Below are 26,809 nucleotides of genomic sequence, written 5' to 3'. Positions count from 1 at the left end.
TTAGCATAGCTAACATCAATCTTTAAATATTCCCTGTAGAGATATTAAGCTCCAACTTAGATTTCTAGCAGAAATCTAATAATCCAGAATGACCAAAGACAGATAGAATTCAACTGTTCCAAAATATAAGAATAGGAGCACATTTTTTGCAGTAGGTAGTACACTACCCAATGCATGCTAACATCTCACTCTTGAAATAAGAGTAAAAATAGCAACTTGCAGGAATGACTGACATTAAAATATTCTTACACTTTTTGTGATTTCCTTTGCTTAATTTTTTAACATCTCACTAATTCTGCATGTTCTTGCCCAAGTAAGTGACAGATTAGAGTAAAATAGTAAAGTTGTAAAGACATCAAAGAATGATACCATCATTTAGTTTCAATATTTACAATTGGAACTTTTTAAAAATACTGTGTTATTAGAAAAATCATAATTTTTTAATCATACAAAAGATGCTGAGAACCTTATGAAAACAGATTCCATTCCATGCTTACCATTTAGATGACGTGAAAATCCCATTGACAAGTTTACAAGTTACCAACATTAAAGGCAAATACAGATTTTATTTTTGTCTCACTAGCATCAGACTAAGCCCAGGATGAATGTTTGGTAAATTACAAAAAACTTTATACAATTAAGATCCTTGATAAAAAAATAAATAAATAAAGGCCTATCAAGTATTTTTAAAGGTTTGTGTGGTTCAGGTACTTAAGAAATCTTATTTAGCAGACAAGAAAGTTGTAAACTACCCAACAGAGCTTTGATGTGTTCTCGGTGAATTAGTAAAAAATAAAATATCCAAAAGGAAAAAAAAAAAACTGCTTAAAGCTGGTAAAACAGTGACTGAAGAAATGTGAAAACCACAAACGTGGACCTTCCTTCAAGCAAAAAAGAACCACACTTCTATTTCTAATGCTTGCATCTTTTTCTGAATGGTATTTATTTCACAATGTGTACAAATGTATTGTCTATTTGCTGACCTGAGGAACGAAGCAATGTGTCTGTTTGTGTTACTTTGTATTTGTCTGTCTTCTGGTTGCATCAGCCCCTCTTCCTCTCATCTCTTCTTTTTGAGTTCTCCAGATAGTAACTGGCTCAACATCAATTTCAACTCTCTCCTCATGAAACACACACCCACTGCACAACTGAACACATGAATACACACAAATAGTAATTTCACAAATAGTGAAATTACTATTTGTGATAAATTTTTGTTCAGATTTCTTAACACAGAATGTAAAAATGTGAGGACATAATAAAACTAAAGAAAAAAAGTAAAGTTTGATAAAGACAGACACACAACACAGAAGCAGCTTCATCACATTATGTGATCATTAGAAGCTGCATTCCACCTGCTAATGCTCCATTCTACTGCCCTCTCCTTTCCTCTGATAAGTGATGCAACTTGGCAACAACAGGTTGTAACACAGGGGTCTTGGTAAAGCTCTTACAAGTCCAGTAAAAAATGTCGCTTTGTGTGTGTGCACGTGTCTGAATCTATGAAGAGTATTGTTCTAAAAGAGCTGATTAGGCAAATAGCTTAGGCAGATTAAATCTGTGCTCTGTGATTTATTTACTACATGTGTACTACTGCACAACTGTATGAACTGCTCACAAAATACCAGTGGGGATAGGCATTATTGTATTATCTCTATTGTCAGGATAAAGATTTCCCATGATCAAGATTGTACTATGACAATGGCAATCTCCTAAAAATTACAGTGTTGTGTGGAATCCATTTTATTATTTTACTCAGTGTCAAAGGGGAAGTAACATTTTCTAACAGTTTATTATGTTGGTGACTGTATAGCAGTGGTGTCTTTTTGTCACGTGGGTCAAAATAATCTAGTATAACAATATATAATACAAAAGTATTTGCAAAAAAATAAAATTTAATAAAAATTTAAAACTAAACAACTATATGATGATTTTTTTTAGCTACCCAACATTAAACTAAGAATGCAATACTTAAGTCTTACAAATAAAGTAGTCAGAATCTTTGTAGGAAAGTTATGTGCAAATCATTGTGGGGTTTTGTACGTCTGCCATCTATAAGAAGAAAAAAAATATTTTGGGCTTGACTGAAATAAATATAAAGAATTTTAGCTTATTCTCAGCAATGAGAACAAGATTTGAGTCAATCTTTTTAGATTTTTTAAATCAAGTTTTATGCAAAAATGCAAACAGTGTGGCTATTAAAAGATGAAAGCTTTGTGTTGTACCTAACACTTTCCAATGTAACAAGATTTTAACTTGTTGGCAATAACTGTGCCCCAACTAAAGATAAAAAGTCCCCGTCTGCGTCATCCACCATTCTTAAATTGCAGTCAGGGGCCTCACAAAATTTGTGCCCAGGCACACTTAGGCACCCTTTCTCTAGAGTGACAGATGTGTAGCCAGAAACTGTGGATTTGTGGAATAAATACAAAAAAAACCCATCAATAAAAGTTAAGTCCACATTACTCATCTTCATTTGGTTTGTATGTGCATGATTACTGCAGTCTCTGCAATGATGCATTACAGACGATGCAACATATAAACTTTAATCTGTAAAGAGGAGATTATAGAATTTATGCCAAAATGGCCTGATATTTCGCATATACCAAACACACATCCAAAACTGTATTTTTATGATGCAACTCAAAAATAATTCATGAACTTGATGCTCCTCTCAAACTTTAGATGAGTGAAAAAAAATCATTTTCAACCGTTATGTTAGATGCATGCACAACATAAAAGGGCCAAAGATTAACTTCAGCCTCATTCCAGTAATTATACATGTATGCATGTACATGAAAGCATCCATGTGTTAAATGTGGGTCAACATGCTCACATAAGAAATGCATAAACATGACCTAACATACAGATATTTCCTCCTTTCTAAGCCTCTTGTGCTTTACTAATTGATATGCCAGATTGTCATTAAAAGACCAGGTTTATTGTGGGCATTAACTGAAGTTTCTGTTTTTAGCTCTGGCAACCAAATCTCGTACTTTACACTTACAGCTTTCAGTTATATTGCTTCAAATACAGTATAAAGTAAGTCACACAAAAGGTATTAATGGGTTTAGGTCACCTGATGAAATCAAAACCTTGTAAATGTAAACTTTTTTATGATGAAGTTGATTAAAAATAACCAACAATAACATTTAGATTTTATTTCCCACAAAAACAGGCTTTAAATTTCTCTTGACAGGGCTGCTTGCTGCAACTACATCAAGGATTTTGTAGTTTTCTCCAGGCATAATTATGTCTTAAGTTTTCAATGAATGAATAAAGGAAGGATTTGATTAAGAGTAAATAATACTTTTCAAACATTCAAAGTTAAAAGGTAAAAAAAAAATTAATGTTGAATTTTGTAAATTCTGATCTATTGCTGCCAAATTTAGAATTAAACTAATAACCAGAAGCATTTATTTTGTTTTAAAATGCCTTTCATTGCAAGCAAAGCACATACAAGTTCCTAATTAGTAACACAATCGCATACCGAAACAAAAAGGAGGAAACTATCTGATAACAATGTGTGCATTTGAATACATTGATAACTTGGATGCATAAAAGGCTTCTTTAAAACTCCATCTTATCCTGCTGGTCTCGGAGCTTCATCAGTTCTTTCATGTCTCTTTGCTAAGATTTCCCCTTTAATCTTCCTTTTTCTTAAACAAGAAAAAGAAAGTCTTTGATAAAGAAAATGTTTTTCTTCCTTCATCATTCATTTAATTCATTCCTCCTTCTGATGTTCTGTTTGACAGTGACTGTATGTGATCACAAAGTATTAATGCACATAGAAGCATGAACATTAATATCAACACATTTCAATGTACAAAGTGGAAAGAAATACATTAGCACAGATACAGCTGAGATATATAGAGAGAACACACAAGCATCCATATGTGTGTCTGTTTGTGTGCCGCGCGCGTGTGGGTGGGTTTGCATGGCCAGGGGGTTTATCAGCTTAGGCCAACCCCCTCCCAGCTTTAGACACAAACAGGAATTAGACAGACTGTGGGAATTCTTACTGGGATTCAAATTGCCAGACCTAATCAGTAATGGTGGGGGAAAAGAACTGTGCTGATGAAGTTTATGAGACTTATGTGTGTCAAAGTGAAAGCATAAGAATTACGTAATAATCCAGCTCCCTTAACTCCTACCATGGCATTATAAAGAGCAAGCTTAGGACTTTAAGTTTTTTCTGTGTGCTGGTCGATGAGTGGTTGGATCAAACACACTCTTAATAATAATAATGTGCACTTTAATAATTCTGTATCATAAATACAGATAAAACATACTGTGAGCAGACAGAGCCTCTCATCTCAGAAGAAATCAAAGTCCTCAGAGTGCACTGCGTGTGTGTGTGACGTATGCTTGTGTATGAATGTGTGTGCCTTCTGCGTTACAGTAAGTGGGTCAGCCTCGTTACTGTATGAATAATAAAAAAAGTTTATTTTAAGCACAATACCAGCTTGCTAACGAAGAGGAAATTTAAACGTAGTACATGTGAAACAGCTGTTTCAGTATGAATTGTGAAGTTGGTTTATTCTGAGAATTTTCACAAATACAAACTATCTGACACGTGTGGAATTGGCACAGTCATTTTATTCAAATCTCATTGCTGTGCTGCGACAGCAGAAACTCAGTTATCTTTCTCGTGCTGTACAATATATCAAAATCACAGTCATTGTTACAGTTTCTGTGTGTACAAAAGGGATTTCATTGGTGTAAAAAGAACTTTTAAAATGTAAAAATCAGATTTTTAGATATTACCTAAGAAAACTCCCAAATTAGGATAACAGCAAGGAGGTTTTCCTCACATCAAATGTGATATGATGTAAGAGAAAGGATCATAAAATCATATTAAACCAAAAAGGAGACATGCTAGTGTTAGCACAGAACTAACTTAAAGTTCAACACATGGAGCATCAGCAGGAACAAGAGAGTTTCACTGCAGTTTGACTGCAGCTGTATGTGATGAGTCAGATATGCATCCATTTAAGAAGTGATGCATGGTTTGGTTCATATGCAGCACTGATTGCAATGCCTTTATTAAAGGATGGGACTAGAACTTTGCAAATGCCTGAATCAAGGCACTTTTATGAATTTTATTATGTTGATATAAAACCAATAAATACGTATAACAGAGCCCTAGGCATATGAACCCTTACCAGAATTATCTTAGAAATGTATTGTATGTTACTTTTCTCTATGAAGTCAAAAGTTCAGCTCATGATAGCCTTTGTTATATCACCAAAATTTTCAGAGGATAATTATTCAACTCTAGTACTATCTGACTTTGAACTAACAGGTCATCTGCTAAGAAAAAAAACAATACACCTGAAAACAAACTTTTATGCCTGCTGAGTTATTTTACAAGTCAATTTATTTGTCCAACCACAGTCTATCTCTCTAACCTTTATTTACTAACCAGCATGTGATTCAGCAGAGCAGGGAGGGTTGCCAACAGCCCTGCACACGCACACACACGCCCCCACGCACACACACAAACACGCACTTGACTTTTGGTCAAATTATAACGATTGCTGAAGGTTCTCAGTGCAGCAAAGACAGATTTATGTTACTGTTCAAATCAAAAAGATCTCGAAAACAACGGATCAACCTCAGGCTTTCATCACTTACTACAATATGGAGTTGATTTAGTAAAACTACACCTAAAGAAAAACAAAGTATTGAATTCTGACTTTAAAGTATCATCAAAAGTCTTTTAAGATCACATAATTATATTCAATAAACTACATTTATTTGACAAATAGAAATGAGTGACGTGGTTTTGCAAAATAGAAATTTGGGACACAATTAAGAAAATGTGCTGTAAAAGTCAGAAGAAAAGATTAACCCTGTTATTTGTTTGCACATTAGAGAGCCAGCAGAGCATTGAGCTTTCAACACAAGGCAAACCAGGACCTAGTATAAGGGTGGCTCATAGCTGTCATGTTTGTTTATGTAACTGTGCAAAGAAGAGCATTTCTATGTGAGCATGCCCTGGTACAAAAACCTTGGTTGGTAAAATGTTTGCTTACAGTGGTGAAAAGTAGGTGACATGATGAGTATAACAAAGAAAATGAGTAAAAGCAACAGAGAGTGAGGTGTGTGATGACTTACCAGTAAGAAACGTGTGACAGAATGTGTTAGCCTATCCTCAGTCTTCCTCTCTTTTCCACTCTCCTCAGAATAAACCCAGAACTGCAGTTTTGTCAGCTTCCCTCATGATTGGAATAACACTGTTCCTGAGGTTTAATGGGGAAGAAAGAAAAAAAAGGAGCTAGTTAGATTGCTCTTTATTATGTACAGGAAAGTAAATGTTGAATGTGGACTTTAAATATTTGTCAAACCAACATTAACCAGGAAAACAAATTGGCAGAAGATCTAAGACACCAGTAGAGTTACGCATAATCACTTTTTTTTTTAAAGTATGTATCGACTTTAGTAATGTTGGTGATTTTATGTAAAAATCTTTTAGGATTTTGTAAACATTTTCTTTACAGAGACATTTCCTTGAGACTTGCGATTTCTCCAGCTGAATTTTATATATATATATATATATATATATATATATATATATATATATATATATATAGTTTGGTGTTTACAACATACTGAATATTCTGACTCTAACTTAAACAACACTGTGTTAAGTTTTTATTGGAGGAGTCACTTTTTTGTTGAGTGAAGTAAATGACAAATATAACTAAAATTACTTGTGACTTTCTGAAGAAATTATTTTTTAGACTAATTGATCAAAAAAAAATAGTTGATAGTGAAAATAGGTTGTTAGTGGCAGCCTTGCTCTATAGTTTATCCAGTGAGACTGCCAGGAGATTCTATGAGCTCATGGAAATGTTTTCAAATATGCCACACACCAAACTGATGTTTACTTTCTATTCATTCTTATCAGGGCTGCATTTAGCTTTTTGTGTAAAACGTTCCTTATGTTGAATGGCTAATAAAACAAGAGATAAGAGTGATAAAAGTGATACTCGCCCTGTGCAAACACATGTAAAGCTTTCATATGACTACAGAAGGAGCATACTGTGTAATGACTCAACTGGCATTAAACATCTCCTTGGTATTTGTCAGTGGTTATTATCCCAACAGTATCAGCTTTTAGGCAATAATAGACTTCAGGAATTATATTTTATCTGGGATTTTTTCTACTTGTTTTTGCTCTTATTTATGCTGTGGATCATAAAGATCAGTGCTTCCACCAGGTGGACGACCATTTTACACAGCGGAGGGATGGAGGGGATTTGACCTCTGTGTGCTGCTGAACAAGTTCTTCATGAACCTCCTATTAATGTTCAATGACAGATCACAACAATCTGGACAAACACAACCTTTCAGTTGTTCACCCACCAGCAAGCACAAACAATATTTCTCCTTCACCCACACAGACGCATGCAATGTATTCATAAAGACGCATCAAATCTGAGCGAGTTGTCCTGACAGAAGAGCGCTGTCAGCTACTGCGCCGTTTTTGTCCTGACAAGCAGGTGGTGAAGCATTCAGTGTTACCAGCGAACACGAGCTGACCTTTCCGCAACACATACTGGCCTAAAAACAGAAACAAACTCTCTACAAGTAGCCCTACAGTCTTGAAGCTTATCCATTATTCAGCTCTGTAATGATCCTGTGACTTTTCTTTGAACTCTGAATAAATTAGATGTTTTTTTTCCTCCTTTTCACCTAAAAAATAAATTGTAACCCTTTTCTTTTGAGCTCTTAGTTAATCCTCCAACCTCTTGTTGATTCTGATGGAGCCATGTGGCAGACTGTGTGCTCAAAGGAACTGTATTCAATAATAAAACAGGGTGATAGGATGGAGGGATGAGAGAGCAGGGATAAAAATGTATTGTGCCCCTTCTGAGAGACTCTGAATGATTTATAACACAAACTGACGCTTGCATGAGCCTCTGGGAAAGTTGAGGCTGCACTTCTCCTTTCCCTCACACGCTCCTCCCCGCTTGGCATTTATGACCAGTCAGTTATGGAAAGGTATATTCATGGACTATCCATTGAAATTTTTTTTTTTTATTAATCTTCAAAAAGTTATAGGTTTATTACTTTAAAGCTCCAAAATTAATGATAATTATTTTGAACTAAAGATGATTCATTATAATTTATCTAAAGATGATCGATTGCAGTCCATGCTACTTAAAAACAGCCAAGCAAAATGTACTGAAAAGAAAAAGGTAACATTATCAAGGAATTTGTAAGCAGCTTAACGTAAGTTTAATTTTAGTCTGGATGACTATTAGTTTTTTAGATTTTAAATAATAATTAGGAATCTTAAAATAAAAGTTCTTGTCTAACGCGTTACATTTTTGGGGCATTTTTCTGTGATGCTTTGACACAAAAAGTTTAAAGTTTTCTGTCTTTCAAATGTGAAATTAGCCAAACAAAGTCATGCCATCTACAGCTGTGTAGTTGCTTTGTGAGATACTTTCTTTAAACAGGAAATATTGACATCTAGGACTTGCAACACAAGCTCCTGTTAACTTTTCTCCAGTAACAGACATTATTCATTATGTGTCTAATTCGTGGATTGCCAAACAGTACAGAAGAACACAATACAACATTAGTAGTATAAATGCCTTAACTTTATTCTCAAAAACTTTACCGACCCTCATCAAGTTACCAATGTTAAGCTATTTAGGCCAATTTTTACACCCTCTAAGAAAATTGAATTACAATCAAATGTGGATTCTGACTATAATTGCAAATGTAAAATTTTGACATGTGATAACAATTACTTAGTAAGTGACAGCTTTATCGAATTCTTATCAACAACCTTTACTTTCCATTCCTTTGGGTGCATAACACACTGACCACTATGAATCATAATTCATGAATCATGGGCCATAATTTCTGAGTTGCTAACTGGCCATGAAAACCATGTCAACTGCCCTGAATTGTATTTGTGTTCAAGGGCAAAATATCTTACAGCTTTTAGGATGAGGCCAAATGAGTCGATGTTGGATGGAGTGTTGGATAGAAAACAGACTCCAGCCAAGTTTAGAGCTATTCTGGTTCCAGATTCATCTTGTTCTCTTATTAGTGTTTTTTAAACATGGCTCCACATGATGCACACAGTATTTATGGTTGCTTGGAAAGAAAACTTGGAAATTATTTAATGAGACTGCAAAAACAATGATGCTCAAAATTGTTTTATCTATTTTAATTAGAATATGATTTTATTCAGTACTTCAGACTCAGTATCCAAATGTTTAACTCCCAGCAGATCCTTTGATGACTGACATGGGACTCTGATGACTCATACTTGAGGCAGGTGGACTTGCACATCAAAGTTAAATATTGCTTAATATAAAACAAAAGCAGAATAATGTGTTTACAATATATAAATTCCCTCTGGACGTAAAAAAACGGAAGAAAATAATATTTTCTGATACAATGAAGTGAAATATTATGTCCTGATTATCCTACCAGGGCGGCATGGTGTTGATTTTTATAGCAGTGACTCATTTACACAGAGTGAGCTCATAAACAGTTTACATCAAACAGGATTTTTACACTCTGGGGTCTGGTGTAATCTCACAGGTTTATGAACTCTGATAAAATGTATGCGATTCTTCCATGCATTCAAATATGCAAACACATGCACTAAAAGGTTTACTGTTTAGATTAAGGTCAGATGTAAGATAACTGTGATCATAGGTGGACTGAATGGTAATGGTGAAAACTATAGTACTAGGTGGCCCATCCAGAAATACATCTTTAATTGCTAGTGTGGTTTAACTTCAAAGTTAAGACTTTAAGTTATTAAATACAAATAGAAACTCTTCTTAAGCTGCATTGTTTAAGAAACAAAGTGTTGTCCCATTTGAACTACTGTATAGCAATCTGACAAATATTTGTCCACAACAAAAAAAGAATACATTAAATTCAGAATTAATGGGGCAGCCTTTAAATAAAGTGAAGTCGTTCTGATTGCCGAAATGCTTCATTTCTACAGACTTTAATTGTTTTCACCTTAATACATGGCATGTCCTTCAAAACAACAGATAGTAAAGCTCAGATATGATGGATTTTCTATGATGATTTATGCTAATAAGCCAACGTTAGCCTGTCTTCAGTTGCAGCAAAAGCTTAAAGGATTGCTGAATGTTTTTTCCAAGTTGTTCTCAATTTCTATTATTTTAACAAGATTTGAAAATGTTTTGTATTGTAATGCTACCAATATGAACAAGCAGGAAAACATGGATGGTGCTGAAGCCTTCTCTGCTGCAAACATGTCCATTAAAGTAGATAAGCTCTCCATACTGCTGAGCCTCATCTTCCTGACTTGTGACTGAGCAGAGACCCATTTTTTCCCCTTACAGCTAAGTTGAATATCAATCCTAATCCCCTTATTAATGTAAAAAAAAAAAGCTATTTGCAATGATACAGACTTGTGAGGTGTTATATAACAACAGAATAAGCACGCTCTCTGCACTGAAAAGCCTTTGCACGTGAGAAGGATTTTTACACCACCGTCTTACTCTCACATGTGTCCATATAAAGGACCTCAGACTACAGCAGTATTAAGCTAGCTTTGGACGGTGTGTTCGCGAATATCCAGAAGTAATGAAAGCAAAGACTATTTAAGGGGTCAGGTCTGTCACTATGTGAACTTTTAAGAAAAAAAGCTTGCAAATTTAACTCCTAAAGAAAACATTTTTGGTTTGGTGTAGATTATTAAGTTGCACAAAAACAACAATACCACAACTGACATCATAATTACCAGATGAATGCTACTGTCTAGTGAATTATTTCCCAAATCATTCATAATGAGTGTGAACAACAAAAAGTGATTTCAGTATGTACTCATCAGAGACAAGCCTTACAAGCCTGAAAAGAGGTGGGAAGATGCAGATAAATTCACACATTCAGATAACTAGTTACATACTTTGTGCTTCAACAAAGCTGACTCTTTATTTGGGATGAAAGTTCCCCCCCACGGAGAAATCCCTTGAATCCAGATGAGTCGTTATGTATGTCCACTGCCTATCCCTCTGGAATAAAGCCTGGAGTTTTCTCTATTAAAGCCATTTATCCTCTTTGGCAACAATCAGGGTTTGTGTCTCTGAGACTTATTTCCCCATCCAACCAGGTCAATAGTATGCGTGGTCTGCTGCTTTGCTTTTACCAAGTCCTGCAGTGTTTTCGTCAAACACGCATAATCAATTTCTATCCTTCTTTTTCACAGATACCTCCAACCCATAACACAAGCTAGACAAATAAAGCACACGGTGTGGCAGAGCAAGAGGCTCTTACATTATTCAGTAGTTCCTCTTAGAATTTTACACATCAGAGAAAGTACGGGATGAAGTGGAGGCTATTCATGGTTACCACTATGACCGTGAATAGCTACCGTTGTGTCCTATTCACGTTCAATACAATTAAACCAAGAGATAAAAATGCTATTTTTTTGAAGTGAGAAAGAGATGATTTTTTGTTTGTTTTACAGCAACTGTTAGTATACATTCACTGTATTGTTTGAGTTTAATGTTAATTACAATGTGGAATAATTAATAGCCAAGTTTCAAAGTGTTTTTGGCAACTGACTACATCCCCTCATCTTTCTCAATTATACAAAATGTACAAAATATTTAGAAACATGAACTGTTCTTGAAGATGTTTTCACTCTACATTGGCTGTTTTTACTGTGTAGTTTTAATCTTTTAAGTAAGATCTGCCTTCCACTATGTCAGTATATTTATTTGCATAAACACGAGAGAGGTTGTAAAAGCCTTTAACCTGCAAGTTAAACAATTTTCCTGCAAAACTGTCGTGATTAGGTTGTGTGCTTATATTTACTCAGCATTTCAGAAAAAGCAGCTCTGAGTAAAGAATAACTTATAATGAAGATTAAAGATTAAAAGAAACAGTACACATCATCAATTTTTTTTAGCAAACCTGACAAACAAGCGAAAGCACTTAAGGGCAAGTTAGCTTACTGAAGTTTGATCTGGGATCAAATAATTCAAATATGACTTTCTGATGTATAAAGTGGCCTAATCTTATTATCTTTTAAATCAGAATAGTACCGAGGACTGTGTGACTGTGCAGGGGATTGCCAAAAAATATCACCTTCACTTGGTTTGATTCACTTTCCCACTGGACTTTTAGAAATGGACTGAATGGGCTGGATAACATGCAAAAGCTGCTTGTTTGGGGCACTATCACGACACACTGCCCATTATGAGCAGCAGGAAAGGCAGTGAGCTATCCACCACATTGCCTTTCATGCAAGGGACAGACGCAGTAGCAGCGAAAACGATGACAGAAAGTGAGAGACTGAAGTACTGCTGTGGTTACAGAAACAGACCAAAGAACTGCTTGGAAAATCACATGCGACTTCTTCCCCGCAGTTCATTTTCTCTTTATAGTTGGCTGAAGTCTTAAACCTTAAATGTTTAAGAAATTGTATTATAAAATACCAGAGCTAGCAGTGAACATTTCAAATTGTAGTTCTATTTTATCTTTATTTCCATCACAGTCTGTAAATGCTGTAAAACATGAAAATGTGGGAGTTTGAGGTTTATGTAACATCTTCTCTCATGGGTAATCATTTTGGCCATTTTTTTCTGAAACCCATGTATCACATGCAGCGTCCCAGTTCATTATTTTAAAATCACGACTCCACCAGTGCCACCTCCTCTAAGCTGACTCACTGAACAAACACAAACATGCACATGTTGGTTATGATGCAAATTGTGTTAGAAATACCCATCAAGTAATGTGAAGAGACTGGCAGAGAGCGCTCCAACAGACTCACTTTAGTTGCCGACCACAGAAGACTCGCGACAACCCAAGACCCTAAAGATCGGAACTCGTCTTCCTATTGTGATTAAAACAGTTTTGTTTGGTTGACTTCTGACGGCATGTCAAAAGATTAATCTGCAGTAGAAGAATGTTTTGCATTTTAAAAAAGAAATGCATATTTTAATAGTAATAATGAAAACCCACAAGATAGTTGCAATGGGAGAACTAATAGACAAGAAACAGAGAAAGAATTTTACAGTTGAATAAATTATTATATTATAAACTGTATAGAGAAATATTTTTCCAGTCACAATGACTTTCTGGTAGAAAAAGGGAGAAAGACTTTTTGACCTAGTTTCAACTCAGATTTACACTGAGCAAGTTTACACACCAAAACGTTTAAACAAATTGGCAATTTGGGGAGTCATGACTTTGAAAATCCATATCATTTGACACAACTGGAAACCCATATGTAGATGACCTGTAATTTTTTTTTTCTTATCTAACACCCTAAGCAGACTGGATCGTTGTGTGACATCATGGCAAGATATCAGGAAGAGGATTGTGGACCTGAACAAGTCTGCTTTATGTTTCATGTGAAATTTCTAGACACCTGAAATTGACATGTTCATCTTTTCAGAGACTTTTGTGTTATTCCTGGATTATCAATGTCATATGATCTGGTATACTCTCACAGTGTTTGTACCCGAATCCTGTGAGCTGTCTTTACCTTTGGAATATTTTTCAGCCACAATTATAATTGATACAGTTGAGAATTGATACTATCATAAGACAGCCCGGGGTTGTTGCCCAATCAATATGACCTCAGTTCCATCTGAGCTCGGTCATGTTACACACACTGATGGTGACACCAACACTAATCGAAGGGCTGGTGTTTTGCTTTCATACCAGTTTAGCTCCAGAAGCAGTCAGCCTTAACAATGTGACCCCCAAAGGTCAGGACCTCAGATAGCTATCCTAATTGATATTTAACCCTGTTTGTCCACAATGCCTTTATTTTTTCCTCTAGGGACATTTAAAAATTGTACAGTTTAGTTTTAATATGTTTTAATCTATGTGAATAACATTTAAAGATCAAGATTATGCACAAATTGAAACTTTTAGACTTATGCAGAGACCAAGAACAGTCCCAGACAGCACAGTAACCATCTAATGCATCACCCAGCTGCTCTCCCAAAAGGCCACGTAAAAGAACTAAGGTGTTGAACAATGGTAGCAAATCTTCACACTTGGTATATGTTCTGATCAACACACCACACAGTAATTATTACACAGGAAGATACGGTCATTCATTCAGCAGTTTAGATTCCCACAGAAACAGCAGTACCTTCAACCTGTGTGGAAGCACCAACCAGCTGATGTAGTTTTAACTCCAAGCTTGTGTGTGCGTTTGAACAAGTGGGCACCAGAGAGCAGAGTGTAGTTCTCTAAAGCCCAACAGGGTTTTTCAATCCAAAGCAGCAGAAAGACTAACATAGGCCTACTTCATGGCTACATAATGACAGCAGGGAAGAAGGAAAATGATTACAGACTACAACATGCTACTGCTTCTTGCAGAGTTTTATTCACAATAAAATATTTAAAAGACAAAAATTTAATGGAGAAGTTGAGCAACCATTAGTAGAGACGGGCGCTTCACTGCCATAAATGGCAGAGTTGAGTAACTACTAAGCCTTACATGTGTCCATCTTTCTCTGACATGGTGGATGATCAAGGCTTTTTAACATTCCATAATCTGATGCAACTGATTTAGAAAAAAGGTACAGAATCACAGCTTTTTCTCTCACCTTTTTCCTTGCATAGTAACCAAGGTTTGCTGAAGTCAGAAAATTTCTAGAACCACTCTGGATGAAGCTAGGAGAATGAACATGAGCTAAGCCTCCCAACTCAAGGGACAGCTTACAGAGGAGACATCTATGCAGAGATGTGAGGAAAATTTAACTTGTCGTCACAATATTCAATATTAATATCCCAATTAAAACAATTTCCTGATGATGTAGGCCTGACAGAGATCATTTTATGTGATTACTCGTAGAATTTGGGAGCTAAACAAAAGTACAATTGCAAAGTAGAATGTTACAAAATGAAATTTTATTGATTTTACTATTAGCAAATTTACCCAATTTAAACATGAGTGAAGGTGTTTGAATGCACCTGTAGTGTAATTTGACCATAAAAATAAAAAAACAAAATGGGTCTATTGAAAGTTTCACAAAGTATGCACAGTATGCTACAATGAATGAAACCATTTAAATCTGACCTTTGTTTGTGGCTGGTTGCTTCAAAGTAAATGAAGTAATGCAGCTGCTGATCATTTATTTACCTGCTTGACTTCAAAAGATGCAGCACAATGAGAGAAGCCAAAGCATGCTAAGCTGTATCCTATCTTCACATTTTCTTTCTTTGTCAAATGAAAACAGAATGATCATACAAACTGAAAGATAAAAGACACAGAGAGGGGAAATGTAAGAGAGGAAACCCCAAAAAAAGAAAAGAAATGCACATCTGGTCCACTGAGTCATTTCCCGTGCGCTTTGTCACTTAGTCTTTTTTTTATATACGTATATATATATATATATATATATATATAGACTCACAATATAAATTATGTATACCATCATCATCATTACGGTTTACACAGTGTAGCAGAGGGCCCATGGGTTGTTAGCTTCAAGATTTCAGTTTTATGTAGTCAGCCAGCCATTAGCTCGGGAATTCATTTAGTGTTAGAACGTAGCTACCCTCTTCCTCTTTTAGATCTCAAGGATTCACCAAATCTGTTTAATTCTCTGAAGAAAAAAAAATATATATATATATAAAATACCCTTTCTCAAAAAGTTTGAGGGATGCTTTTTAATTTTTTTCTCTGGATGAGTGACGTCCAAAATGTATGACTTCATTAGATCAGTGAGGTGTTGATTAAGAAGAATTCCAGACTGGTGAGCTGAGCTGAGAATTACTCACACCAAAATGGGAAACAAAACTTTCAAGAAATCCTGCCAGACATACTAGGTTTGGGTAAAAAGGTAAACATAAGAAAAGCAGTCAGTGGTCATGTTGGAGTGACTAATTTTAGTCCACAAAATTTTAGTTATACAGCATTGGTAAAAAAAAAATATCAGCAATCAAGTTGTTTTAGATCTTCTGATTGTATTACTACTAATTAAATTAGTCATGTTATTGATCAATTACTACACAAAGGCTGGATAATTTGGAACCTACAACTACTACTTGGCAAATGTTCACATATGCACAGTAACTGTGCATTAGTTTTGTTTAAAACTATGAAATCTGAGGAAGATTTTAGCAATAAATCAAAGCTAAGTCCAACAAAGTATTGCAATGTCATGTTTCATTCCTGGCCATTATTTTTGCACCAGTGCTGCTCTCGTTCCGAATGTTACTTGAACGTTGCATTTGGTTTTAGAGATGGGGGTGAAAAAGGTCATTATGTTCAAAATGATAAAGCCAACTATCATAAAAATTTAGTCTTTGGGCTTTTAGAGTCAAGTTAACAAGTTTTAAATGCCAATATTGTCTTGAGTATGAATAAGAAGCACTTAGACATAATATATTGCGATGCTTGACTTTACAGGAGCTGCAGCTGCATGCTTCTGGATGTTACCCACACAGAATCTGGGTTGAGAAATGTTATGTAATTTAATTTATGACACTGACAAAGAGTCAGCCAAATACTATACAATTATTTGCTGTTTTATGATTATATTCTGAATAAGCATCTAAATTTTTAAATCTAAGATAGCAGCAGCACTAATTGAATCATGTCCCTTTTCTCTGCATAGCATTTGCAAGAGACCCTATGCCCTATCTGATGGATGCCCAGAGTCCTACCAAGAAATAATAGCTGAATTACAATCAGAAGTTAGAAATAAAAAAAAATGTAAGACTTAACAGCTGGTATCCACATGTTGTTCTGCCATCAGCTAATGTTCGCTTGTTCCAGACATTATAGACATTATAGTCAATGTCTATAAAAATAAGCGATAGTATCTGCATGCATTGGTCTCTTTGATGGCTTGATAATTTCACTACTTCCTTATAACTCTTTTGGGATGTTGGCAGAACTGCAAATATCCTAACGTTTGAGGCCTTCTGGTTTTGCACTTCTGACATATGTGTGTTTCCGTATGATGAACACTTTTATGTCTGTTGGTGAGAGAGGACATAAGAAAGAGTGAGGGACACAGTGCAGTGGGGTTGGATGATTTGACTGGCATAGCTTCCTCCAAGTCACAGTTTAATTGGACAATTGCTTAGTTTAACTTCAGGCTTTTTAGGATGAGAAAGCCATGCAAAACTGTTCTACAATGTACTTCTAATTGGGGTGGCAAAAATCCTCACTCTGGACTGCTCTAAAGCTTATTTCCCTCAAGAGAATCTCCTATTATATTATTCTCTCTTGTCAATAAATAAAACACAGGAGAAAATGTACATTCTTTGTTGCAAAATTGTACTCTCCCGTCTCCCCATGAGTAAATTAAACAAACCGTAGTGCTACCAGATCAGGGTAACAACACTTTGTGGTCTGCAAGAAAAAAATCTCAAGTTTGATATTTTAAAAGCCATTAAAGTGATTAAAAATGAAATCAGAGAAAGCAGAAAGATGTGAGATGCCACCAGAGTTTCTCTATTGTACTGATTTTGTGCTTTCAACCTTTGCCCATCATGGAACATGCTGAATTTCGAAATGTTGGCAGTCTTCTGGAAATCTCAAAGGTCAAGTAAAGCTTGGCATACACTGCACGATATTTTCAGTTGTATTCAGCTCCAGCTCTATCTTTACAATTACATCGCAAGGTTCTGTGATTTATGGAGAAAAAGAAGAAAAAAACGAAAGTGAGGAGACACTCACCAAGACTAAAAATGCTCAACAGAAACAAACATGCTTCCTTTGCATTACTTGCTGTTCTCCATCCATCCATTTTCCAACACCCTTGTCCCTATAGTGGGTCGAGAGGGTTGCTTCAGCTAACGTTTCAGGCGAGAGGCGGGCTCACCCTGGACAGGTCGCCAGTCCATCACAGTAGTAGATGTTCTATGCAGAGAAACTTCAACTTCACTACATTTAACTGCATACGTTTACTGAAGTTGTATATTTCAGCTATGAGAGAGATAAGTGAACTTAAATCAAATATAGAGATAGAAATGCTTAAGGAAAAAATATTCTCTTTCATATGACTTTGAAGATTATGAAAGTTCATAAACTCCAGTATTCAAAATTCTGCCTGTGTTTTTTCCAACACTTCTACTTTCAAGCAAGCAAAATTTAATTATAATAATAATACATCATATTGCTTGCTATACTAATTATAATAAGCCAAATTACTTTTATACTTTCTTAAGAAACATTCCAGTGAAAAAATATATTATATATATATATATATATATATATATATATATATATATATATATATATATATATATATATATATATATATATACATATACACAGTTGCATGACTGGAAAACCACCTGAAAATGGGCCAAAACCAGTCTATGTCCTACAGGCACAAAATGTAAATTTTAATAACGCTAACTTGCCTAAGAAATTTAACATAAAATGTTAAATATAGTTTACAAACTGAACTCCCAAGTCTCTTCATTTTAAAAAAGTGAAATCCTCTAATACAATGTGTGCTCCCTCACTTTCTGCACTATCTGCATTTGCTTCCAATGTACTAAACGATTATTGAAGCTTTATGTCAAGAAAACTTACAAGTGGACTAATATCTGTATCAGAAAGTCAAACCTTAAAAACCTGATAGATCAGCAATTGGCCACAAATCTCTGGTACATTTCCAGCAAACATCTAGTCTAAGAAATCAGAGGTATGCAGATAAGAAACTGATAAGACAAGACATGTTCCTGATATTCAACTTTTTGCCCTCAAGCTGTTGCATTTTGTTTCAAATCTGTGATCTTGTGCCAAAGACAGAATCATTTTTCCCCCAATTATTCAAACTTGTATTTATCCTGACACACTGGTGGTTGGTGAGAGCATTACAAAATCTCCCCTAGATTCCGAAGCAAATCTCCACTTGACCCAATGAAGGCTGTCCAGTTACAGCATTAGAGCCGCACAGAGCTTGGGCTGAGGCCTACATTCTCTTGGGACTGGGGGGATGGGGGTGGGTTTGGCGCACACTGTAGTAGCCTGACAGAAAAAGAGTTTTCAAGCCTTTGCTTCAGAGTTGGCCGATAGCGCCAGGCCAAAAAAAATTTATAAATAAAAAAAATCATCCTCAAAACCCAGAATCATTTGTAAATGATCAACAGTCATTGGATAATGCCCCCACTGAATAAAATAACGACCTCAACAAACCCTAGGTCTGACCTGAAAATTCAGTTGGCCAATAAAACAAGTTGTTTTTTTTTACTTTCTAACTTCAAGGTTGCTGAGTAAAACTGACTTTTTATAGCTATGAGACAAAGAAGCATTTGAGTAAGTCAAAGGTTGCTTCCAAATTAGAGCAGTGTGGTACAGCACATTACCTCATCCCCACTCACATTAGCAGACGTGTCCATCATAAGCATGCATCCTAAGCCTTGCTGACATGCCAAGCTCTGCTAAGCTAGTGTTGCACACTGGAATTCTCCCTGAAGGATGCAACCGAAAGTCAGCAGAACAAACAAATTGTAGGGCTATGACATGACACTTTGAATTTTTTATTTTTTTAAAGAGCCCTATTACCACATATTTCTAAAAATACTCGTGTCTGAGCCTTTTCCTTCTCTCTGCCGAGCTAAAATAAGTCCTAGATCCGGAGGAGTGGTGGAGGGCAGATATAACACAAATCAGCAGTCGCCAATGGTGATGTACGTTTGGCTGATGGGAATAGCTGCTAATAATTCCTCAGCATGTCGAGCTAGCCTAGTCATGAAGGAAAAGATAAAGGTTTAGAGATTTCACAACAGCGCTGGAGAGGAGGCAAATGCAGCCAAACATGATGAGGATTCAAAAGAGACAACATCGGAGAGGAGAGAGGTGCGGGGTGGGGGGGACCTCATGGCCACAGCTGCAACTTGGCCCAGGGGATTCGAGACATTCTTGTAATATAGGGCTGTAATGAAGTCACTCATCCCAACTTTCCACACCCACTGCAACCAACTTTCCAAAATGCCTCTTTTATAACAAATTCTGAAGAAAGAAAAAACAATGGAGAACAGAATGCTCAAGAAGTATAGAGCTCAAGAGGTGTGTTTACCAGGCTGATTTCTATTATTGTATAAAATGACAATAAATTGTGTGTTTAAGTCAGTTTAAGCCAGATGCGCTAGAGGAGAGCTTGTAAAACGTGATAAAACCCAAAGGGTCACTACAGGTGATCATATGCCCCCAGATAGGCTTTCATGAAATATACTGCAATGAATTCCTTTTCATGTACACATTTTCATTAGAATAAACTTCAAAGGATGACAGCTTGATCTTCCAGCTGACCAAAGATCTAAAGCAACTGCTCAGTATAGACGGTTTGTCATCATTACAAGGTGTTGACTGAACAGCAGAGCTGGAACAGTCACTTTAAAACTATTTGATCAGGGTGCATCTGTTGCATCACAGTTTCTTTCCCTCTGAGACAACATTTAGAGAACCAAGACTGTGACTCAGGTACACATCAGCTGCTGTGTCATGACTGAACCCATTCTACATGTTTCCGATGAGTGGGATTACATTCAGTGGTGCAAATACACTGATTCCATTAAATTCAGGAATACCATACAGAAGAAATTGGCTCTAATTATGCATTAAAGTGGCAGTGTTAGGTGTTTTCCAGATATGTGGTGCCATTTTATAGCACAGTCAAGTATATTACCTACAGTTGTTATAAAAAAATTATATATATATATATTGCTCTGCGACAGACTGGTGACCTGTCCAGGGTGTACCCCGCCTCTCGCCCGGAAAGTAGCTGGAGATAGGCACCAGCACCTCCCGATCCCACTAGGGACAAGGGTGAACAGAAAATATATATGAAATATATATTTTCATATATATATATATATATATATATATATATATATATATATATATATATCTTTAAGAAAATCTTATCTTTCTGCAACTCCACCCTCAGGAAGTCATCACAACATCTCTCTTCTATTAACCCTTTAATGCTTTTACCAGCGTTGCACTGAGATGCTCAGCTGAGCTCAGTTGATGCGCTCAGGTGATGCGCAGTTCAACCAGGAATGGGCTAATTTCTGCTGGCTAGTCTGAAGGAACTGAGTGGGGAAACGCGGGAAAGAGGTGGTCTGTAGTGCTGCAGCTCAGAAACTTGGAAACTGCAGTTCCAAAAAGGAGCTTCGTCTTCGAAGGCGATGCTCTGTCCCATCCAGGTGTTTTGCACAACTGAATGGTTGCCACAGGACATTAAAGGACTTCTCAAACATAAATTAAAGAACCAAGGCAACACTCTAGGTTTGTTTTTGATGAAAGACTAACATTACAACAAGATGTAAAGCTCAAAAAAGTCAATTTTACATAATACTGTTCCTTTAAACTCAAGAGCATTTGCAGTCATAAAACAATATATTAATTAAATAAATGCACTTATTGTAGAATGAATAAAAGACCTTAAATCTATGAGACGATCAATCAAATCAATTACAGCCATCTTTAGGATGACTTAATATTGCTCTTAAAAGTTATATTACAATAAAAGGTGCCATTATAGCTGTTGATTAATCCAGTTACCAAATATATACACTGGTTCTCCTCCTGCTGACTTCACAAGACCAACATAGTGTAGCAGTGCAGAGTTTTGCTGTCTTTTGAAATCATCATTAAAAGCAGTACGCATGAGCACATCTGCAAGTCCAAGAGAAATTGGGGGTAGGGAGAGCAACATTTTCCTCGTCATCTAAAACAGCATGTCTATGTTAAACATGCTAAATCATATCACTGCAGAACATTAAGCCTGAAAGCATCACTTTAATATTGATAGACTCTGGTCCTATAGCATAGTTAACCAACACTACTAATACTGACTTTGAAAAAATGGAACAAATCATTGTTTTTTAAGGGCTTAGCCCCTAGAAATATTAGTATAATTTATTATAGAATTTGTATTATAGATAGAAACAAGTGCATTGTTTTCCGTTCAAGTGAAAAACATTACAGCATGATGTTTTTTGATTGTTTATATTTAGAAAGTTAATTAAAATTTGTATCAGACGTGTTACAAATTATTAGGTAGAAAAAGAAAGAAAATATTTCCTCTAAAGTTATAGTAATATTTAAACTCTTCCATAATCTCCCGTTTCATTCATGGGGGAATTTGATCCATAAAAATAAAATACCCAAAGATTGCTAATAATGGTAGTTAACAGCAAATTTCTTTCTATTTCAGCAAAATAGAAAGAAATCCATTGGAATGTCTTCTGAAGTTGAAATTTTGACCAAGAATTCAGATTTGACATGCCATCTGTTTGTATACTATTAAACTCATGGTTCACACAGAACTCTACAAGCTTTGATTTTTAGTATGTTCCTCTATGTTTTCAATGCTTAGAACAGAGAAAAACATTTCATCAGCTTATTCCCAAGCACAATAATGAGCAAATCCTATTGGTTTTCATCCATCCCAGATCCAAACTAACTTCTGAGACAAGTCAAAAATAGCACAGGACGAACAATTTTAAATAATCTAAGAATATCCCGTCTTTCCACATGCTTTTTTTTAAAGTTACATAAATCTTTGCAGTGTCCCTATGCTTTAAGAAAGTTATAATAAAACTTCTAGACTTCAAGAGCTCAAATTGTTTTCTACCGAATACCACCAATGCACAAAAAACATGTTTTTTTTATCTTGTTACTCATCCATTTGTGGTGTTTGTCTATGCAAAGTATGAATGTCAAAGCCACAGGCTGCAGTAACCTTACATGAGCAATTTTGGTTTTAGGCTTGCTCAATTTTGTGTTAGCCAGTAGGGAAACATTCCATTTTTTTTAAATTAAAAGATACTGCGATATGGCTGCGAAGGCAACTGAAACTCAACAGCCAACCGTCTCACAACATGAGCTTAGATAAGCAACACCTGAAATAAAGAGACTGTGAGTAAGATGCTAACAATGGGGGTGCTGTCTGTGACACCCCAGCTTTGACCCTATTCACAAAAGGGGCTCTCTGGCACCCTCCATTGATAGCTCTGAGGTGGCTCAATTTGAACCTCTCATGAAGCCTCACTAATTCGTTCACATCAACTGAGACACCTACTTCAGGATGAATTTCTGTCTTCAAAGTGTGTTATAAAAGAGTTTCTTCTTGTTGTAGCTTCCTGTCATTAGGAAGTGATAGATACAAACAAGGTATTTTTAAACTGGGCATCAAACAGTAACAAAGTAGCAATAACACCTTATTGCTTAGTAACTGTGTTCTCATCACAGCTCATCAAAGCAAAAACATTCTAGTTGCTACTTAATATCCTGGGACACAAGAGATAGTTACATTAAAAACATGACTGCGAGTACAAATCATTTGGTGGCTCGGTTCAAACAACATCATGGAGTTTGTGGAATTATATATGGAAGCCCAAAATTATTCATACTTTTGACAAATAGTGAAAATCATGTTGCTAGAAAATGCTAATGAAATTAAAAGATTATTTAATCCCAAATCTGGTGACTAAAATACTGATAAATCAACTCAAATTTAAGATGTCATAAGACCTTTTTAAGACCACTATGAATACAATTTAAGGCCCTTATCTCCACAGAAATGTACAAACTTTGTTCAGCCAACAAGAAACAAATTTACACTAATCCAGGAAGGCTGCATAAAGCTAGCTAGCTAGCAAAGGTATATTAAAACACAGTGCAGATGTCTGCGTTCAACTCAAACTTTTGACAGAGAAAAGTCTCACGAGAAAAATAAAAAGAAAGTTCTACAAGAATAACTGTCACACTAATACAAAAGACCTGTATTTGCATTTAAGGCCAGCTTACCTTTTTTATATATATATAAATTTAAGATATTTAATTTTGGATACATGAAGTTAAGACTTTTTAAAGGATGGACAAACACCCTGTAATAATGTTTCTCAGTACCACCCACTCCCAACCCCCCAAAAAATATTTGACCAACCTCACAAGGGTCACTGATATGCACACATTTCTTTTTTATGGTCAGTAAATACACCAAAACATATGCAAACAACAAGACTATTCAGTGTATAAATTATTTTTGTGTAAAGAATACAGATATTCTGAATATCATTGAGACGGTTAAAGGAAGGACAAAATATGTTAAAAATCTTTTAGAAATTGAAGAATATTTTCAATTAAGGGATGTTGGCTGTTCATTCAGCTACAATTAGTAGATCATCAGATAACAGAAAGGTGAACATATGACAAAAACATTGCTCGGTTTCCTCTGTTAAGAAGCAAATTCTGTCTGGATTAAGAAATCTCAAAAGAAAGTTTAAACTTTTCTACAGGAAATACACATAGAAGCTGCTTTTAATAACACTAACTTTGCTAATATCTGGGGGCAAAGATGCTTTGAAATATCAACTCAATAATCAAGTCTTTGTCTTAAAGTAGTAAAATTCTGTTTAACATTTACGCTGTGTAAATCTTCTTGCTCTCTCACACAAACAGCGTGATGTTGCCTCTGGTTGTAATATAACAAATCACTGATCACAACAACACAAGGGCTCGTGTACTGAGGCAACACATGAAATTAACAGTAAAATGGATAAGAATATAAAACTTTGTTTTACATAATCTTGTAGGAAAATGTACAAAACAGTATTTGTAGATATTCAGGTATGCAGAAATAGACAGGTTTTTTTATGTTTGGACATTTTAATAGAAATTATCTTTTTGTTTTGCTATACCTATTCTGAGAAGACACACACATTCAATTTTGCAACAAAGTAAAATAAAAGACTGACATTTATCGTTCAAAATCTGAATCAATAACTTTACTAAATCGGTGATAGAAATATCAGGCTCAGAATCTCTATATTTGCTGTTCTGCACTATATAATCTGTAGGCCAGTACACTGTCAAAAATCAGAACGAGCAACATTTATTTGCAAATTAGACGGTCAAGTTAGGATCATAAACAGTGAATTGTCCTGCATATCACAAGGAAGTGTGTCACTTTCTGTTCCGACTAGAGCATAAAGATAACTAAGACATATGAAAGGACCCACATAGCTGTGCTTTGAAACCTGCTAGGAAAATCAGAAACCTCAAGAGGAAGAAAAAAAACATACAATTTCCTGTATGTGCTTAGGTAGAGCAGCATCCTTTCCAGCCTACTGTGCACCAGCCTATTATGCAAAGGAAGTAAATTGAGTTTACATTTGTTTTCAACTACTGCAATCCTGTTAAGCTAAAAGCTGGAAACAAAATGTCTAAAAATACCGTAAATCAATCTGAATGACATGTAGTTGCAATGTCATAGTGAAGGATTATAGTTCTTTCTGTTGATTCCTGTCTTTAACTCCATGGGCAGGCTTCTTAAAATAAATCTTTACAAATGACACAGTTTAGCTCTGTAACGCGGCTCCTGCTGCCTCTCGCTCACTCACTCATGAGCTCTACACACACAAGAGATGACATCATGTTGGGTCAGATTGGGTTTTAGTGCTCAGCTTGCTATCTACATCTGCCATTTCCACAGCGTCGAGCATTCCTAACGTTTTGCCAAAGCTGTAAATTTAAGCAAGCATAAGTCTGTCTGCAGGTGACGACATGAGAAAATGATTTCAAGTACGAAATAACAAATGACGTGCGGTTTTTATTATTATTGTCGCAGACAACGAATGAAACATTCCCTTAAAATTAAGTGCATAAAAATACTATGCTAAATATTGATAAACGAGCGCAGACATATGAACCAAAATGAGGTTGGGGGTCATGTTGTGGCGGACGTTGCTGTCTCAATATCCATTGTGACTACGCACTGATAGTAAAATCTCACTCGCAACAACGCAGACTACAATGGAAGGTACCACAGTCATTTCTGATGTTACACACTGAAAGGCACTGCATGACAGTGCTAAATTTCACACAGGACAAGTTCCCACAACATCCAGTCGCATTGTCGTCTTACAACCCCCCCTCAGCTTTACACTTCCACTACAACCTGTCACCCGTTGGCTCCGCGTACTCACCCCCTCCAAAAGGAGCAAACCAAACACCAAAGCTTATTCCCTCGTCAGTTCCAGGTGTAAAACATGCACATTTCGGCGTAGCGTTTTTCCTTATATATACATAAATACATGTATGAGCAGGTGCAGAGAAGCGAGAATGAACACTTCGTTATGACCATTAAAAAGACAAACCTACGCACTTTAAACCCAGCGATGCTGGTGTCTGTGTGTTACCTACTCACCACCTCTGAGTGGACTGGCGTTCAGACAACAAGCCGAAGCAAAACCAAAACGACGGTGACCATCTCCAACTCCAATGTACTCAATAAAACGCACTTTTTTTTGTACCCTCTGACATTTAGCTACAGTAGCTTAGCCGCTGACACGAGAGGAAGTGTCAGTTCAGTTTGAGAGCGCGAGGCTTCAGCGCGAGCTGTTAACTGACAAACGGTGGCAACATCAAAGGGGGAAAAGTCGCTCACCTTTTGTGAAAGTCGTCCAGGTTAAAAGAGAGAAAAAAGATCATGCGTACTTCAGAAAGTGTTTAGTCCGACTTTGAAGAGGTCGGTGCGACTTCGCGAAGTCAGTTGGTCTAGACTTCCTGAATGACGGAGCCGCGGGAGAGCAGAACAACCCCTCGCTCGTGTTTGACAGTGACTTTGACAGGCAGGCGGAAATAAAGTTGCCTGCTGAGGGGACCGCTGGAGGATGCGCGCTGCAGGCTTCGGGTTTCTTTGTTAAGTTTTTTTCCCTAATATATTCATACATTATTGAGATGGGCTGTGCTCGTTTAACAAGATCACATGCACATATTTTAGCGTTGGAGTAAAGTTGCTTTAACGAAAACAAAACTATCCCTCCCATAAAAATAAACGATCAGAAA

The 26,809-nt window shown here is 36.1% G+C and overlaps 1 protein-coding gene across 5 annotated transcripts in view; it reads right to left on the bottom strand.

Moving 5' to 3' along the window:
- taok3 (TAO kinase 3) overlaps positions 1-26,584 on the bottom strand; it is a 61,585-nt gene extending 35,001 nt beyond the window's left edge. For 2 of the 5 annotated variants that reach the window (XM_023343612.1, XM_014470542.2), the window contains exons 1-2: positions 26,409-26,584; positions 6,121-6,245 (exon numbers count right to left, since the gene is read on the bottom strand). The gene's annotated coding sequence lies outside the window, so the exon portion shown is untranslated. Of the gene's footprint in view, positions 1-6,120; positions 6,246-25,947; positions 26,069-26,168; positions 26,312-26,408 lie in introns of those variants that run through there. The other 3 variants (XM_023343613.1, XM_023343614.1, XM_023343615.1) reach the window with 3 other exon arrangements.
- Positions 26,585-26,809: the final 225 nt, after the last annotated feature.

The sequence above is a fragment of the Xiphophorus maculatus genome, chromosome 12 (genome assembly GCF_002775205.1).
Source record: "Xiphophorus maculatus strain JP 163 A chromosome 12, X_maculatus-5.0-male, whole genome shotgun sequence".
In the NCBI taxonomy this organism is placed as follows: domain Eukaryota; kingdom Metazoa; phylum Chordata; class Actinopteri; order Cyprinodontiformes; family Poeciliidae; genus Xiphophorus; species Xiphophorus maculatus.
This window is presented reverse-complemented; position numbering and strand designations above follow the sequence as displayed.